General features: G+C 44.7%; 1 long non-coding RNA gene across 2 annotated transcripts in view; it reads left to right on the forward strand.

The window, feature by feature from the left end:
• Positions 1–17,073, forward strand: part of LOC140623068 (uncharacterized) — a 21,937-nt gene continuing 4,864 nt past the window's right edge. Inside the window, exons 1-3 of one of the 2 annotated variants that reach the window (XR_012022744.1) lie at positions 1–219; positions 1,986–2,582; positions 15,987–16,297. This is a non-coding gene — a long non-coding RNA (uncharacterized lncRNA). Of the gene's footprint in view, positions 220–786; positions 1,034–1,985; positions 2,583–15,986; positions 16,298–17,073 lie in introns of those variants that run through there. The other variant, XR_012022745.1, reaches the window with a different exon arrangement.

The raw sequence follows: 17,073 nt of genomic DNA on the forward strand, positions 1-17,073 counted from the left end.
AAGCCCCCCAAGTAGAACCCCTTAGGGACGGACGGGTGCCTCCTCCCTCGGGGCGCCCCCTCCCCGCCCTCCCAGCAGTGTGCTTGCAAGATCAGGAGCACGTTAGCGCCTGAAAAGGAGAGCCCAGAGGCTGCATTCCAGCCCAGAATTTCTGCAGATGGTGCACTACGGCCTGATAAGGTCCTGCTTTTGAATTTGGGCCCGAAGCAATTAATTTAGGTAAATAGCACAGCGGGGTACGCAGCGAACAGCTTTCCGAAGCAGTTAGACTTTCCCCCAGGAACGTGTCAGTGGACAGGGCTGCATTCTCTAGGAAGCCAGGGAGGGGGATCCCTTCTGTGGGTTAGCAGGAGAAGAAACAGACCTCCTTATTGAGTACCTACTGTGGGGCAGGCACTGTCCTGGGCGTTTGCATTGTGGTCTAGATCAGTGCGTGGATTCGGCTGCCGGTGCATATGATCATTACCTGTTGCTCATTTCTGCCCACTTTTCACTCATCAGTGTACATGCATCTAGTCCTATACGTGTGGCTCTGATCCTCCCTTGTATTTAGTCCATGTTCACTTGTGAAGTCAAAGGTTTTATTATCCTGCTGCCTCCAGTACTCAGTACTCGGGAAATCTTCCTCCTCCTGCTACTGCCGCTTGCTGTTCGCGCTGCCCTGGCCATTTGTGCTTCTGGCTTCCCCGGGCCTCTCAATGCCTGCGCTGCTCCCCAGGCTGGGCTCGGTTTCCTTTCTGCTCTGTGACCAAGCCTGTTCTCTTGGCTCCTTGCTGCCTATAGACATTGCTCAGACCCCACCGTCTGATGAAGGAGACCCACGCAGCCCTGCTACGTGACTTGGCCCATCCTGCCCTATACTCCTGGCCACAGCAGCCTGACCAGTCTCACATCCCTCAGGTCTGCACTGACTCTCGCCTATGTGGACCTCAGGCCGGCCTCAGCGACCAGTGAAAGCACTGGTCCAAACAGGTTTTGGAAGGCTAGAGCAGCTTCCGTGCTGAGAGTCACCAGGAAGGACATGCCACCCACGGTAAAAAGGGTGCTACTGTTCCATCCCTATCAGCTCAGCTATTGTTTGCATTAATAAAGAGCTCTGAAGTCTTTTTAAGGAAGTAGCTACAAAGACATCTTGTTGCCAGCACTTGCAGACCACAGTAGGCTTAAGGATGACCTTTTCTGCCTGCAACTCTTGATAAAGAGACTTGAAAAGGCTCCAGAGCAGTGAGTGAGCAGTTCACTTGTGGTTATGAAGACATTCCTGTCTCTGATTTGTCATCGAGGGCTTTCGAAGATGAAATATACTTGAAGGACACAGAGATAGGGAAGATGGGCACCCCAAACCAATGCAGATGAAGTTACACATCCCACATCTCCCAGCTACTTAAAGGGAAACTGAACCACGCATACACAGTGGGTTACTCTCAGTTCAGGTGTTTTCCCGTTACATCTGGCTAAACATGAAGTTCAATTTGTCCTTGAATATGCATCTCTAAGTGTTCTCCAAGGATTCCCAGAGATGGGGAGGTTTTTTGTTTTTTTTTTAAAAGGCGGGGGGGAGCTGGATTTAATAGTACGGTAAGGCAAGACTGTGAGCGGGGTTTGATGGAGAGAAAGGAGAAGATTGAGGGCACCTAGATGGCTCAGTGGTTAAGCATCTGCCTTTGGCAAAGGTTGTGATCCTGGGGTCCTGGGATCAAGTCTTGCATCCTTCTGCCTCTGTGTGTGTGTGTCTCTCATGAATAAATAAACTTTAAGAACAAAAAAAAAAGAAGAAAGAAAGAATGAAAGAGAGAGAGAGAGAAAGGAAGAAAGAAAGAAAAAGAAAGGGAAGAAAAAGGAGAGGGCTGGGATGTTTACTGCTTGTCTAATCAGAGATGTGGTTAATTAGTAAAGAATGGATAGCAATTGCAAGAGAATTGAGGATATAAGCTGAGATTCAATTGCCCTAAGTGCTTTGAGTGATTTTTTTTTTTTAATTTTAGGGCATCAAAGGAATGGAAAAGCAAACAGGAATGGTTAGAATGACCAGCCGTATGTATAAAGTACTGAAGCCAAATGTCAAGCACCCCCTCGGCCCCCAACAAACAGCACACACCTAACCAGCTAGAGTTCCCAGCTCTGGGAACCTTCCCTGCCAGAGGCTCCCTGAGGCCCCGTACAGCTGGACTCGTATGGGCTTGCTTTGCCATCATCAGATGAAGCACTCATCAGCCAATAAGTAAGCCATTACTCAATGGGTTAAGGTGGAAAACGGACCTTCTGCGCTCAAAATGTGGCAACTGGCCGCCAAATGACATGCCCAGACAGAGGGCTCCAGGGAGAGAAGCTCCTGTACGGTGTCACATCGGAATCGACAAGAGGGCGAGGCTGATGAGTCAAAAGGCAGAGGAGTATAGAGGAAAGGAACCTGGTATTTGGTGTCAGGAGGCCCTGAAGCGCCTGCCCCACCACTACTTCCTGAATGGCCTTGACAGTGGTTCAGCCTCTCAAAACTTCAGTTTCCTCCTCTGTAAAGTGCAAGTTGTCATCCTGGCCCCTGGGTCACTAACAGAACCGATATGTGGCTGGAATGAAATAAGGTGAGTGGAAACTTTTCTGTCCATTCATTCACCCTCTGTGTGCCAGGCACTGTGCTTAGGCATAGTCCTTGCTCTTGGGCAGTGTGTAAATGCAAAATAGTCTTATGAAAAACCATATAATTGAGATTGGAATACATGTGATGGAAGGTTGATGTTTACCCAGAAGGGATCCACTCTGTCCTGGGGCAGTGAGAGAAGACCTCGCCCAGGTAAGAATTAGATTCTGTGACTTCATAAAACCTTTGAGGTGCATAGCTGATACTGGACTCTTCTCTCTCAAAGCTGGAACCATTTGCCCACAGAAGATAATCATTGGCCTGTCAGGAATAACAGTACCAGTATAGAGATTTTGATTTCTCAGGGTAAGAATCAGCCCTTCAAAGAGTATCATTCAGGGTGCCTGGGTAGCTCAGTCAGTTAAGCATCTGCCTTCGGCTCAGGTCATGATCTTGGGGTCCTGGGATTGAGTCCTGCATCAGGCTCTCTGCTCTGTAGGAAGCCTGCTTCTCCCTCTCTCTCTGCTGCTCCCCTTCTGTGCTCTCTCTGTCTCTTTCTCAAATAAATAAAATCTTAGAAAAAAAAAGTGTCAGTCAACTGGGAATGCACCTGTTTATGGGCTAAAGGAAGGACTGGTAGGAGGAGAACTAACATTTATTGAGTACCTACTGTTTGCCAGACACTTTACAACAATGGCACTTTACAACAATCTACGGGGATGCTGTTAGGTTTGCCATTTTACAGATAAGGAATCTGAGGCTTGGAAAGGTTACATCTTTTCCTTGAGTGAGGCTTTTGAGCAGCAGAGACTGAATCCTCAACCAGATGATTCTCTGTCTCCATGGCCCAGGAAGGCTCTTTTCACAGCTATCCTAGAAAATACCTTAGACGGGGATGTTCTATTTCTGGGTCCTGCTGAGATGAGGATTCTCCAATTTTCTAGATGCTATGATCATTTATTTGTCGATTAGGGGTACAGTGTGCCAATTCTGGCAGCTAAATGATGCTCAGCATGGGACATGGCTGTGTCCTTCTCCCCAAACCCCGTGGGGTAACTGAGAACCCCTGCACTCTGATCAATGCATAGCACATCTGCCGAAATGCGATACGAGGAACCTGAGACCACCGAGCTTTGATTCGACACAGTTCTCCAGCAAATGAGAATATGAGCCTGACTGCATAGTTACTTGCTGTATCAGTGAGCTCTGCTTTAACTACAGAAAGGGGGTCTGGAGGAAAGCAGAGAGCAAGGGAGAGGGAGGAAGGAAGGAAAAAGCCAAGGGATTTCCTTTGACTGGGGCAAATGTCCAGGTCTTTGAAAATAGAGTCACTTTTGCAGCTTTATTCACATCAGCTCCTCACTTGTGAGGCTGTGGCCTGGAGTCATAGCCTCTGTGTGAACCCTAGCTACCCTGCTCGCTTTCAGGCAGGATCAGTTGGAGGGCAGAGTGACCCGCAGGCAAGAATGCTGAACTCCTGCTCTGCCAGGAACGAGCTCTGGGCCTATATAGCAAATCTCCTGTCCAGCATGTGCCTCGGCTTTCTGATCTGGAAGCTGGAATAAGAATGTCTGACCCCACACAGGGTTTCGAGTGAGACCATAGATGTGCAAGTACTCTGGAAAGCCAAATAAAAGTACTCGACGTACACAAGATGTTCCTCTGAGAGAGGGCTTGAAACAAAGGTTGTTTTGATCTCAGCCTTGGTTTACCAATTGAAGAGAACGAACACCGGATTCCAGCAAGGGGCTGTAAATTCTCATTCGGCCCCTGCCACCAGTTACCATGGCAACTTGTGACTCTGGTCCAACTACTTGTACACTGACTCCTTTAGCTATTGCTTCTGTCCAGCAGGGAATAATCGCTCATCATCAGGATTTTTGTAAGACCTTCTTCACGATTAATAAAAAATGACAATAATTTATAATTCTACGCACAAGGACTAGGTTAGCATTTTCAGTGAAAATGAACATCGGTGCAATATGTTTCCTCTTTCCAGGTAAACTATTCTGAAAACCATGGTCAGCTGAGAGGAGACTGCTTAAGAGATATAATTAGACTATAATAGTTTAGGTTTTCTCACATCCGTCTCCTTTCACCCCTGCTGGTTGGATCCACTCCTCTCTGACCTCAGGGGTTTGGTCCAGATCCTGTTCTGCTTGTTCTCAGCCTGAAGCACTGTCCTCTCTCACCCCTGTCTTTCAAACCCAAGGACAGTCATAGACCACATCCAAGCAAGCTCAGGGTGCCAACCTAAAGCCAGGAGTCTTAATATCAATTCTGACAACTTCCGCCTTGGGTTAGGAAGGTCCAGTGACACAGGGGAAAGAGTTTGGCATCACACGCACCTGGGTTTTGAAAGTCAGCTCGACTGCTCACTACTTGTGGAAAATGGGGCAAATCACTTAACCTCTCTGAGTTTCAGTTTCCAGTTTTCCTTTTTAAAGAGATGAGGACTATAGAGTCAGTATACCCCAAAGAGCAATAGGGAGGAATGATATAATAAGCTAGGCCTATGAAGAGCTTGAGCTTGGCCCAGTGGCATATAATGAGCCCCATATAAAAGGTAGTTCTTGGGGCACCTCGGTGGCTCGGTGGTTGAGTATCTGCCTTTGGCTCAGGTCGTGAGCCTGCTTCTCCCTCTGCCTGTGTCTCTGCCTCTCTCTGTGTGTCTCTCATGGATAAATAAAATCTTAAAAAAAAAAAAAAAAGAGTTCCCTGCTGTAGGAAGACCTCAAATGGCTGAAGGGGGACTGTACTACCCATAGTTCCTAGTTTAGGCAACCCCACCAAATTCCCTTGTTTGGGAACCAACACCAACTTTCATGAACCCTAAGAGAAGAATGAATGAAGATTTCCAGTCATCTCTTTTCCCCTAATCCTACACTTTGGCCTCTCAGAGAATGTCACTTTTGTCATAACAAACCAGTCTTCCTACTGAAGCGATAATGCCTTTTAATCAAGTAGACTTAGAATTACTTTATCACAGGAAATGCCCGATCACTAGAATCTTAGAGCTGGGAGGTATTCCTGAGCTCAGAGATACCACCTGCCTTTAGAGTAAGCTGGTAATTTCCTCTTGCTTGGATACTCTCATTCTTTACAATTGAAGGAGTCGATAACCTGATCCCTCATTTCCGTTCCTTTCAAAGAAAACTGGCAAGCAACCTCCACCTTCTTTTGGCCCCACTTCCAGGCAGAGAGCTCAGGAGACTCAGGAGCGCAGTTAACATTGCTGGTTTCGTGGCATGGACAGGTGAGGGCCAGTGGGCTTCCTCATAGGCCATTGAAGTTGAGTTGCTTGGCCAGAGGCCGACCCTGGCAAGGATCCAGCTCCATCTCAAGCCCTGAAAAAGGGCTCAGATATACCCAGTGGCCAGGAGAACAGATAGGCAGCCAAGGCTTCATAGTTCTCTCACCCAGGACAATAGAGCCCGTGGTGAGGACAGGCTGCATGGTGAGCTCATGGAGATGAGGAAAGAGGTCTTACCTATAGAGCTAACTTCTTTATTCCCGCTCCATCCCCATCCTTGAAATTAAGAGGTGAGGGGCTGGAGGTTGAATCAATCACCAATTGCCAATGATATCATCAAGCATGCCCATGTAATGAAGCCTCCATAAAAACCCAAAAGGATGGGTTTTGGAGAGTGTATGAGTTGGTGAGCACGTGGAGATGTAGGGACAGTGAGCCCCAGAGAGAGGCACAGAAGCTCTGCACCCCTTCCCCAGACCTCGCCCTGTGCAACTTCCTGAGTTACACCCTTTTATAATAAACTGTGAGCTAGAAAAAAAAAAGAATAAAGGGGTTTGAGGCTCACTGTGCAGTGGAATAATTTATAACTAGATTACTTACATCTACATTTCAGTTTTTTAACACTGATAAGCAAAAGTTATTTTTTTCCAAATATTTTATTTATTTATTTGAGAAAGAGAGAGAGCAGGGAAAGGGACAAGCAGACTCCTGCTGAGCACGGAACCCAACTCGGGGCTCTATCCCCTGACCCCCGAGATCATGACCTGAGCTAAAACCAAGTGTTAGACATGGAACTGACTGAGCCACCCAGGCTCCCTTGCAAAAGTTATTTTTGATAGACATATCTCTGTTTTCTCTGCTCAACCGGATGTTGTGGATGGTAGAGATGATAGCAAGAGACAGAGTCCTGAAAGGATGTCAGAGAATTAGAAAATTAGAACCCAGAAACTTGGGCTCTGTCTTCAAATTCTGTTTCCCTTGAAGGGGCGCACGAAAGGGAAATAGTTCAGCTACCTCAGTCATTCCATTTTTTATAACAGGGACTGTACCATTTAATTCTGGTGAGAATTTGTACAGTTCTTTGAGACATTTAAGGAGGACTCCACATGCCATAGTTACAGAATATATTAATACACCTCTGAGTATACAGAGGTGATGTCATTACACCTCTGAGAGAAAAAAACATGTTAACACGATTCAAAGGAAAAAAATCAGTCTGGAGATTGTGAATAAGAGAAATAGCATCATAATAGGTCTTATAACTAGCTGGCCACAGAAGGGAAATGGGGAAGAAGGCAGAAAACAGTTATGGAAGAACAGTGCTAACTTGTAGCCCTTGTCCAGACTAAAGAAGAAGCCCAGGGAAGTCACCGTTACCTGTGGTCTTCCACCTGGGGGATGAGCAACATGGTGATTTTGTGAAGATTCAACAGAGTCTGATGATGGACAAAGCAGGCCCAGCCAACACTGGAAACAGAACTTGTCAACATTGAACTAGAATGAGGAAACATCTTGGCCAAATGATTTTTATAAAAAAAATTATTTAGAGGGAATTCATAAAAGGAAAAAACATTGCCCACAAATCCATCCTCGCTGCCAGTAATTTCTTGCACATTCCATTCTTGTTCTTGTCCATGTCAACAAAAAATATTTATCCAGTTACTATCCATTAAATATACCATATTGTGTATACAGCTTTTTTTCTTTTAAGATTTTATTTATTTATTCATGAGAGAGAGAGAGAGAGAGACAAAGACAGGCAGAGGGAGAAGCAGGCTCCATGCAGGAAGCCCGACGTGGGACTTGATCCGGGGTCTCCAGGATCACACCCTGGGCCGAAGTCGGCACTAAACCACTGAGTCACCCGTGCTGCCCTGTATACAGCTTTTTAATTAAAAACTAGCATTGGGTCATAAGTACTTTCCTACATTTCTTTATAATCTTAATTTTTACAGTGACATCTTTTTTTAAGATTTATTTTTTTTATTTTAGAGAGAGAGAGCAAGAGGGAGGGGATGGCAGAGGGAGGAGAGAGTCTTAAGCGGACTCTATGCTGAGAGGGGAACCCAATGCAGGGCTTGAACTCATGACCCTAAGATCATGACCTGAGCTGAAACCAAGAGTCGGACGCTCAACTGACAGAGCCACCTAGGCGTCCCTACATCGACAACATCTTAAAACAAGTTTCAAGTCCTGAAACCTGGGAAGACTAGCAATTTAAAACAGGGAATCAAGTTTCTTTTTTTTTTTAATTTTTATTTATTTATGATAGTCACACAGAGAGAGAGAGAGAGAGAGGCAGAGACACAGGCAGAGGGAGAAGCAGGCTCCATGCAGGGAGCCCGACGTGGGATTCGATCCCGGGTCTCCAGGATCGCGCCCTGGGCCAAAGGCAGGCGCTAAACCGCTGCGCCACCCAGGGATCCCGGAATCCAGTTTCTTTAGGGACTTCTCCGGAAGGTCAAGAAACTCCTAGAAGAGCAATAAAGATACAATTCGAGGGATTCAGATAAATATGACAATGGGTAGATTGTAAGTCAGTGGCTCAATAACTCTGGGGACAAGGGGAAGTGACTGTATATAAAGTACGGGCCAGGAAGTGAGCCCACTGGGACAGGTCCAAGTTCATGGCCCCGGGGCAGGAGCAGCTATAGTGCATGACAATGAGTCTTCATTCTAAGTTCATGTAGTGCTCAGTGTTTCATCTATAGGCCCTTTAAGGAAGCTTCTGGGCCTCCCAGCTCCTAAAAGAGCCCAAGAACCAAGATTAACAACCAAGGACGCTCAATGAAGGGAAAAGTTTGAGGAGTCATCAGAGTCAGACATCTAAGACAGATGTTTTATTCCTTGTCCCACTTCTAGGCTGCCAACCACCCTCCTCCCACTCACAGATCCTGCTTTCACTTACCTCTTCTCAATTTCATTTATTCCTCCCCCTTGAACTTTCTCCATCTTTCACTCTGAACAATCAATGGGCTGTAGTCTTGTAATTCCATAGATTAAGTATTGCTCTGGGGGAACCGAAGGCAAGGCTAGGGGAGGGAGGAACCCAGATCTGGGAGAGGGGTCAGCTAGGGCAGGGGGAAGTAAAAACTATGAAGACGGTGTCCCAAGAAACAAGGTGGCAGTTTCACTTGTTAACACACTTCTACATTGTTTGAGGGTTTTTTTTTTTTTTAAAGCAAATCTGTTACAAATTGATAGTCACAGGAGTTAAATTTTAAAAACATTGAAGAGGCAGATATTTTTGTTTTTTAGAATAAAAGAAGCAATAGACTAGTGCTGGAAACAAGAATTCACCTGAGTACATTGGAGGATCTAAGTGGCTTCGTTAAGCGACTCAGGCTTCAGGCAGCAACCCATCTTGCAGGCGGAAGGGAGCTCCCCAGAGGAGTTGTACCAAATAGAAGGTTTTATAGGAAAAAAAGATGGGACAGAGAGATGATAGCAAAGGAAAGGATGGGTCCAGGCGAGGGCACTTTCCCTTAGGGGACCGTGTAGGGGTCTCATCCTGCAGAGTACTTCACTTTCCTTTGGGGGCGGATGGAGAGAACCCACGTGATGTGAGGGATCGCCTCATTGGTCCTGATCGGTATATCCCTGACTGACCAGTGAAGACTACCTTTCTAGGGAGGGTTGAGACTACAGTTAGGTTAGGTGTTAAGTCCCTGTTTCAAGACTTGGCCTCAGTGACACCATGTTGAGCCTGTGGTTCTTTGTCACACTATCCAAGGAGAGCCAACAGTGCCAACAAAAGCAGCAGAAGGATCCCAAGTGGCAAGTGCTGAGAAAAGATCTTGGATGACAGGTGGTCCGTGCCTCTGAGAAATCCGGTTCTGCAAACACACAGAGCGAGCCAAGAGAAAGAATGCTGGTAGGAGAGAAATGACAACGGATAAGAGATGGGTCATTTAGAAACGTCAGCAGGGGAGACAAGGAGACAGGGCAAGAGCTGAGGGTGCCTCAAAGATTTGGAAAGCTTGAGGCAAATGAGGAGAATCAGAAGAGCTGCCATTTCTGAAGCCAGGAGGGAAGGTTCCAGATAGAAGAGAGCTGGAGAAAATGGACCAACAGGAACTAGGAGAGAACAGTTGGGGTTGGGGGGCACTGAAGACAAAACGGATCAGATTTTTGAAAACTTTGTACTGCTTGGCTCAGGGCGTGATCCCGGGGTCCTGGGATCAAGTCCCACATGGGGCTCTCCACAGGGAGCCTGCTTCCCCCTCTGCCTGTGTCTCTGCCTCTCTTTCTGTGTCTCTCAAGAATAAATAAATAAAATATATTTTTAAAAAAACAAAACAGAGAGTATACTTATAATGAACCCCCGTGCACCCATCAGCCAGCTTCAACTGGCAACTCATGACCAATCTTGCTTATTCTAGACCCTCACCAACTCATCACCCTTTCCCCAGGGGCTAGTTCAAAACAAATTCAAGACAACATTCTTTCAGTGGTTCTCAAATTTGACTGAGCATCAAAACCCCCTAGGGGGCTTGTTCAAACACAGATTGCTGGACCCCACCCCGGGTTTCTGATTCAGCAGGTCTGGAAGCGGGACTGAGAATCTGCATTTCTGACAAGTTCCTGAATGATTTCGGTGGTGCAGATCCAACCACTGTATTATTTCCTCTGTACATATTTCTCTCTCAAAAAGGACCCCCTTATTTAAAACATAATCACAGTGTTACTACCACTCACAAAAATGTATAGTAATTCCTTAATATCATGTTTGCCCAGCTGTCCTCTCAGTGGTTGGACTAACCGCTTGTTTGATTTGTACTCCAAACAAGGCCCACGCAATGCAATTGGTTAATACGTCTCTCTCGGCTCCTCTGATCTCCGGTGGGGTTTAAATCAGTAGCATGAGGAGTACGTTGAGTGGTTGCACGGACAGATGTGCAGCTGTGTATGTGAAAAGAGCATAACCCTTGGGTGTTAATCACATCCTGCCGCTTCTAGCAGACAGACGTTGGAGCGGGCATCGAAGGGCTCTGAGGCTCACTTGCCTCATTTGTAAAATGAAGAGACTAATCTCATAGGAAACTTGTGAGAATTACATGAAGAGTAAGCCTGTGGCATGGTCTCTGATACATGATTGGGCTAAGGAATCAGAAGACGTGGGTTCACAGAAGCCCTGTGACCTTGGGACCGTAGGCAGGTACCTCCCTAGGCTTCAGTTTCCAAATCAATAAATGGAAATAATAATAATATTTTAGGGGCATCTGGGTGGCTCAGTGAGTTGAGCATCTGACTCTTGGTTTTGGCTCAGGTCACCATCTCAGGTTCATGAGATCAAACCCTGTGATGGGCTCCAAGCGCAGTGGGGAGTCTCCTTGAGATTCTCTCTCTCCCTCTCTCCCTCCTTGCACTCACACGTGCTCTCTCTCTCAAATAAATAAATAAGTAAATTTTAAAAAATAGTTTTTAGAAGCTTGTGAATGAGCTAATGGTGCAAACAGCTCAAGCATGGTATCTAATATGCAATATGCAATAAGCGCTCAAATTTTTTGTTGTTGTTACGAAAATACCAATCATTATTAGGAGCACGGTGAATGTCACTTCTGTTCCACCTGAGTAGGATGGCCTTCTTAGAATCCTGATTGTCAAAGTGATGGATTGGAACATCCCAGACCAGGAATGTGTGTGTGTTCCCATCTCACTTATTTCTTAGTTTGGTTCATGGTGCCATCATCTTCCCAAGGGCCCAAGTTAGAAGCTTCGGGGGTCACCTTGGACTCCACCCCACATTCAGTGCATCAGCCATTCTACAGGTTTCCTCCTTCAGGGAGCTTTAGGATCCCAAACAGAATGAAAGAACCTGACAGCACCTGGGACGCAGCAGATCCTTATCAACACCAATGGTTGGTTTGGTTTTATTTCCATTGCCCCTGTTCTCGTCCTGACCACTGCCCTCCCCACCGGTGTTGCTCCCAAGCTCCTTGCCGTCCACCCTGCAGGCGACAGCCTTTCTCCTGTTTCTCCCTGCCCTTTCTGACCGCAGCACAGCCAGTGTGATTTATCTCACCATCCCACTCACCATCCTGCTGTGTAAGGAGCTGCTCTTTTCTTTTTTTTTTTTCTTTTTTATTTATTTATGATAGTCACAGAGAGAGAGAGAGGCAGAGACACAGGCAGAGGAAGAAGCAGGCTCCATGCACCGGGAGCCCGATGTGGGATTCGATCCCGGGTCTCCAGGATCGCGCCCTGGGCCAAAGGCAGGCGCCAAACCGCTGCGCCACCCAGGGATCCCTGGAGCTGCTCTTTTCTTTTGTTCATTTGCTTTTTTTCCTCTCTTCATCCTGATACTTTCATTTCCCTCCTTCCCGTAGGCCTTCACTCTTGTGTTTTTGATAATATGTTCTTGGGTATGTATGTGAACTTATAAAATACACTATGTGAGTTTCGCATGGTTCCTGTTGTTTTGTTTTTTTAAGATTTTATTTATTTATTCATGAGAGACATAGAGGCAGAGACACAGGCAGAGGGAGAAGCAGGCTCCCTGCGGGGAGCCTGATGTGAGACTCAATCCCAGACCCTGGGATCACACCCTGAGCTGCAGGCAGAGATGCCCAACCACTGAGCCACTCAGGTGCCCCATAGGTCTTGTTTTTAAAAGAATTCTGCCCCCACTTTAAGTCATAAGGATATTCTTCTATATATATTTCTATGTATTTTTTGTATGGTTGCCTTTCACATTCATATCTTTAATGCATCTGAAGTTCACCTTTGTTTATGGCTGTCAAGGATTCAACTGCATTTTTCTCCATGTAGTGGTCAGTTTCCCTGTACTGTCTACTAAGCAACTTATCCTTTCCCCATTGATTTGTAGTGCCTTTCCCCCCACACATCAGGTACACTCATCCCAGGAGCATAAATGCACATATATCCATTTCTGGGCACTTTGTAGCCCTTGGTCTAGTAGCATGTTTCTGCCCCAAAGTGTTTATTACATGGCACTGAAGTGTAGTGGGGCGAGTCCCTTCTCTTTGCTCCTTTCTCAAAATTAACTAATTATGGACTTCAATTTTATTCTTCCATATAAATTTCCGATTAGGCCTTTTCATTCCACCAAAAAAAATTATGGGAATGTATTGAAATTGCCTTAAATTTTTAGACTAACTTTGGGAGAATTGGTATCTTTACGTGTTAGGGAGTCTTGTCCATCACTATGGCGTCCCTCTCTGCTAATTCAAGTCTTATACTATGTCCCATAACAGTTTTATGTTTTTTCTCCAAAAATCATTTTGAGCTTTTAAGTTAATTTTTGGGTACTTTATGCTTTTGTTCCTCTCACAAAAGGTATCTTATTTTCTATTATGTTTTTTGGCTAAATATTGCTAGTATAGAAGAATGCTACTGATTTTTATAAGATCTTCTTCCTGACATCCTTGCCAGGATTCCATTAGTTCTGTGGGGTTTTCTATGGAGATAATCAGATCACCCATAAATACTGACAGTTTTGTCACTTCCTTTCTTTTCTTTACTTTTTTAAGTATGCTCTACACCCAACATGGGACTTGAAACCGTGACCCTAAGATCAAGGGTCACATGCTCTACCGACTGAGCCAATCAGACACCCAACACTTCCTTTTAAATCCTTATACCGATTACTTCTTTTTTACATCTTAACATGTCAGCCAAGACCTCCAGTACTCTGTGGAGAAGTAGCAGTTCCTGTTCTTAGAAGGTGGATCTACCTGCACCTGTTATCTCCTTCCTATCCCCAGGAATTAAGCCTACCTTCATGTAGCCACAAGCCCTATTTCCTACTGGTGTAGGACTAGTGATTCTATTTTGTCTTGTAGTGGAATTGGGATAAACCATAATTTGTCCACGGAAATATGAAGGAGAGGAAGGGGCCAAGATAAAAGTTTCCCCACCTGCGGCACCTTTCCCTTTCCCCTGTAGACTATAGTCACCCATGCACATCCCCTGGGATCCAATTATTTGCTGTCTTCTAGAAGCTTCTCACAGTTATTACATTAGAAATGGGCATTAAGGAGGGCATGTGATGTGATAAGCATCTATACTTATGGGTGCTATACTATATGTTGGCAAATTGAATTTAAATTAAAAAAGCATTCCATCCTGCAAAAAAATTATTTTGTCAATAAATGCCCCCAAAATTAAAAAAAAAAATTAAAAAAAGAAACTCAGATTCATCAACCATCCTGTCTCTGAGGCACTTCCAGAGCTGGGTTGAGGAAGATAGCCGGTAGCCTATAATGGATTGCCATTTTGTCAGGATCCAGAAGCCAGAGTGACATTTCTAAAATAATTATCATTCTTGAAAATGCTTTAATCATAGACCATTGAAGGCCCTCATTATAAACTCTTTAATAAGAGCATTCAAGGGCTTGACAAGTTGGCCTCACTTCCTCTTCCACCTACCACAGCAAACCCCACACTCAGACCATCCTGGGTGATCTGTTCCTGAATGTGTGTCCATTAAACCTTATCTTCTAGGATGCCTGGAGGGCTCAGTGGTTGAGCGTCTGCCTTTGACTCAGGGTGTGATCCCAGTGTCCTGGGATCGAGTCCGCATTGGGCTCCCCATAGGGAGCCTGCTTCTCCCTCTGCCTGTGTCTCTGCCTCTGTGTCCCTCATGAATAAATAAATAATCTTTAAAAAAATAAACGTTATATTTTTACCATACAGTTCCCTGGGCATGGAATTTTCTCTCTTTTTCCATAGCGAGAAAGCCTAAACATTCATCAAGGCTCAGAACATAAGTCATCAGTCTTATGTCTTCCCAAGTTTATCTCATTGGTATAAATCATTCCTTCCCCCATTCTTCCCAGAGGGTTCATCTGTCAGATTTGCCTTACAATTTGTTGTTAGTTATCCCACCGTCCCATTAGATAGAAACCTCCAGGAGGGTAAGGACTGTGTTTTATTCATCTCTATCTCTGCGGCAATTCTTCCCACATAGTAAATGCTCAATAAATGCTTATTCATCGGGGGGAATCCTTGGGTGGCTCAGCGAGCGGTTCAGCGCCTGCCTTTGGCACAAAGCGTGATCCTGGAGTCCCAGGATCGAGTCCTACGTCAGGCTCCTGGCATGGAGCCTGCTTCTCCCTCTGCCCCCCTGCCCCGTGTCTATCACGAATAAATAAATAAAATCTTTTTAAAAAATGCTTATTCATCAACTTAAAGGATGGGGATCACAAATTATAGGAAAAAGAAGTCATTAGGAAAGATGAAGTAATGCTCTTGCCTCATCTTCATTCCAGCAGGATCGAGTGTGGATTTGCAGAGGTGTTGTTATCTGCAGTAATACTCAGCAATATACAAATAGGAACAAGAACAGACATTGTAAACGCCTTGTCATTCTCATTATTATGTGATAAACCCTTTGGGTGATGTAGTAACAGGTGTTCAATCTATGTGGTGCAGAGCAACTACTTAGAACAAATTTACCTGGGGTGCCTGGTAGGCTCAGTCTGACTATTTTGGCTCAGGTCGTGATCTCAGGGTTGAGGGATCAAGCCCTGCATAACCTCAGCATGGAGCCTGCTTGAAGACTGTCTCTCTCCCTCTCCCTCTGCTCCTCCCCTACCTTGTGCATGCTGTATCTCAAACAAAACACAACAAAACAAAGAGACAAATAACAACAACAAATTGTACCTGTAAAGTCTAATATTTGGGGCAATTGTGGAAGTTAGCATGTGGCCAGGCATTCCTGGGTCTCTGCTCCTGAATGGTACTTCTACTTGTTTCGTACACTACACACAGCTCTTGAGGTGAACCTATTTACAGGTAAAGATTGTAAGATAAGTGGAAATTTCTTTTGAAATACTACCTTTGCTTTCAATAGAAATTTCCAGTAAATGGGAGAGATTTGTCATGTTGTAGAGGAGACGTGGGAAAGGTAAATGAAGAAACCAAAGTAAAATTAGTAACGTTTATATTGTTGCTTTTCTTTGAGTGATACATAGCAGTTTTGTCTGTGTGTTTATTCTTTTTGCATGTCTGGGCAACAGATAAAGAAGGTATTATTATCTATCTCTATATAAAAGCTGAGAGATACATCATTATTATATATTTTATATATAAAATTATGATACTGGTATTATATTTACATATATTATAAAATATATCATTATGCTATAAAAACTGAGATAAGGAATTAATTAAGTTAATTTTCTTTCATAGATTGTTGCAGCAGTGGCCCTCAATTGGTTCACACCTCCCTGAATCCACACCGTTGGGTGATACCTTTCACACTGACTCCAGGTGTGGCCATGTAACTTGCTTTAGCCAGAGACAAGAGCAAATATGACCCAGCAGAAGTTTTAAAGTGATTGCATGTTGAAGCTTGCCCTCCCATATGCCCTTTGGCACCCCAAGAACGCCGTGATGAGATCGCCGTGCAAAGCCTGGGCTTGAGGTTGAGACAGCATATGGAGCAGAGACAAGCCATCCCAGCAGAGTCCTCCTCAACAAACAAGCCTATCAATCTCCAGGTAGGTGAGTGAGGCCAGCCAACCCCGGAGGAGCCACCTACTGACCTCAGAGATCTATACATCAGCTAGATCAGAATTGTCCAAATGACTCACAGAATCATGAGAAATAATAAATGTTTGTTGTTTGAAGCCAGTGGCTTGTGACACAGCAAGACCTAACTAATACATTCCCCAAGAAAGCCTATTCAGGTTAGACTCTAGAGGTCTCCGTCCCCAGGCTCATGTTTGATTGCTGTTGCTCCTTTTCTAGTCAATGCTCAGGTTGAGATATGCAAAACTTAGGTATCTTAGGTAAGATCAAGCCTCTTCTTGAATTCCTCAAGAGCAAAGGCCATAACTTTATTTTTCTAGTTGGCTTAGTACATCGCTTTATTCATAATATGCTCAGTACAGAGTATTACTTTCCTGAAAGGGAATGAAAGCTTAATTCTTATGAGCATAGAAGGTGAAAGCTGCATGTGGTATGTATATCTCTCAAATTTTATATAGGGCACAGACATTTCTAGTTACAAAGAAGATTTTATTTATTTTATTTTTTATTTATTTATTTTTTACTGGTTATGTCCAATTTTTTATTTTTTATTATTTATTTATTTTTAATACATTTATTTTTTATTGGTGTTCAATTTACCAACATACAGAATAACACCCAGTGCTCATCCTGTCAAGTGCCCCCCTCAGTGCCTGTCACCCATTCACCCCCACCCCCTGCCCTCCTCCCCTTCCACCACCCCTAGTTCGTTTCCCAGAGTTAGGAGTCTTCATGTTCTGTCTCC

The sequence above is a fragment of the Canis lupus genome, chromosome 32 (genome assembly GCF_048164855.1).
Source record: "Canis lupus baileyi chromosome 32, mCanLup2.hap1, whole genome shotgun sequence".
NCBI lineage: Eukaryota > Metazoa > Chordata > Mammalia > Carnivora > Canidae > Canis > Canis lupus.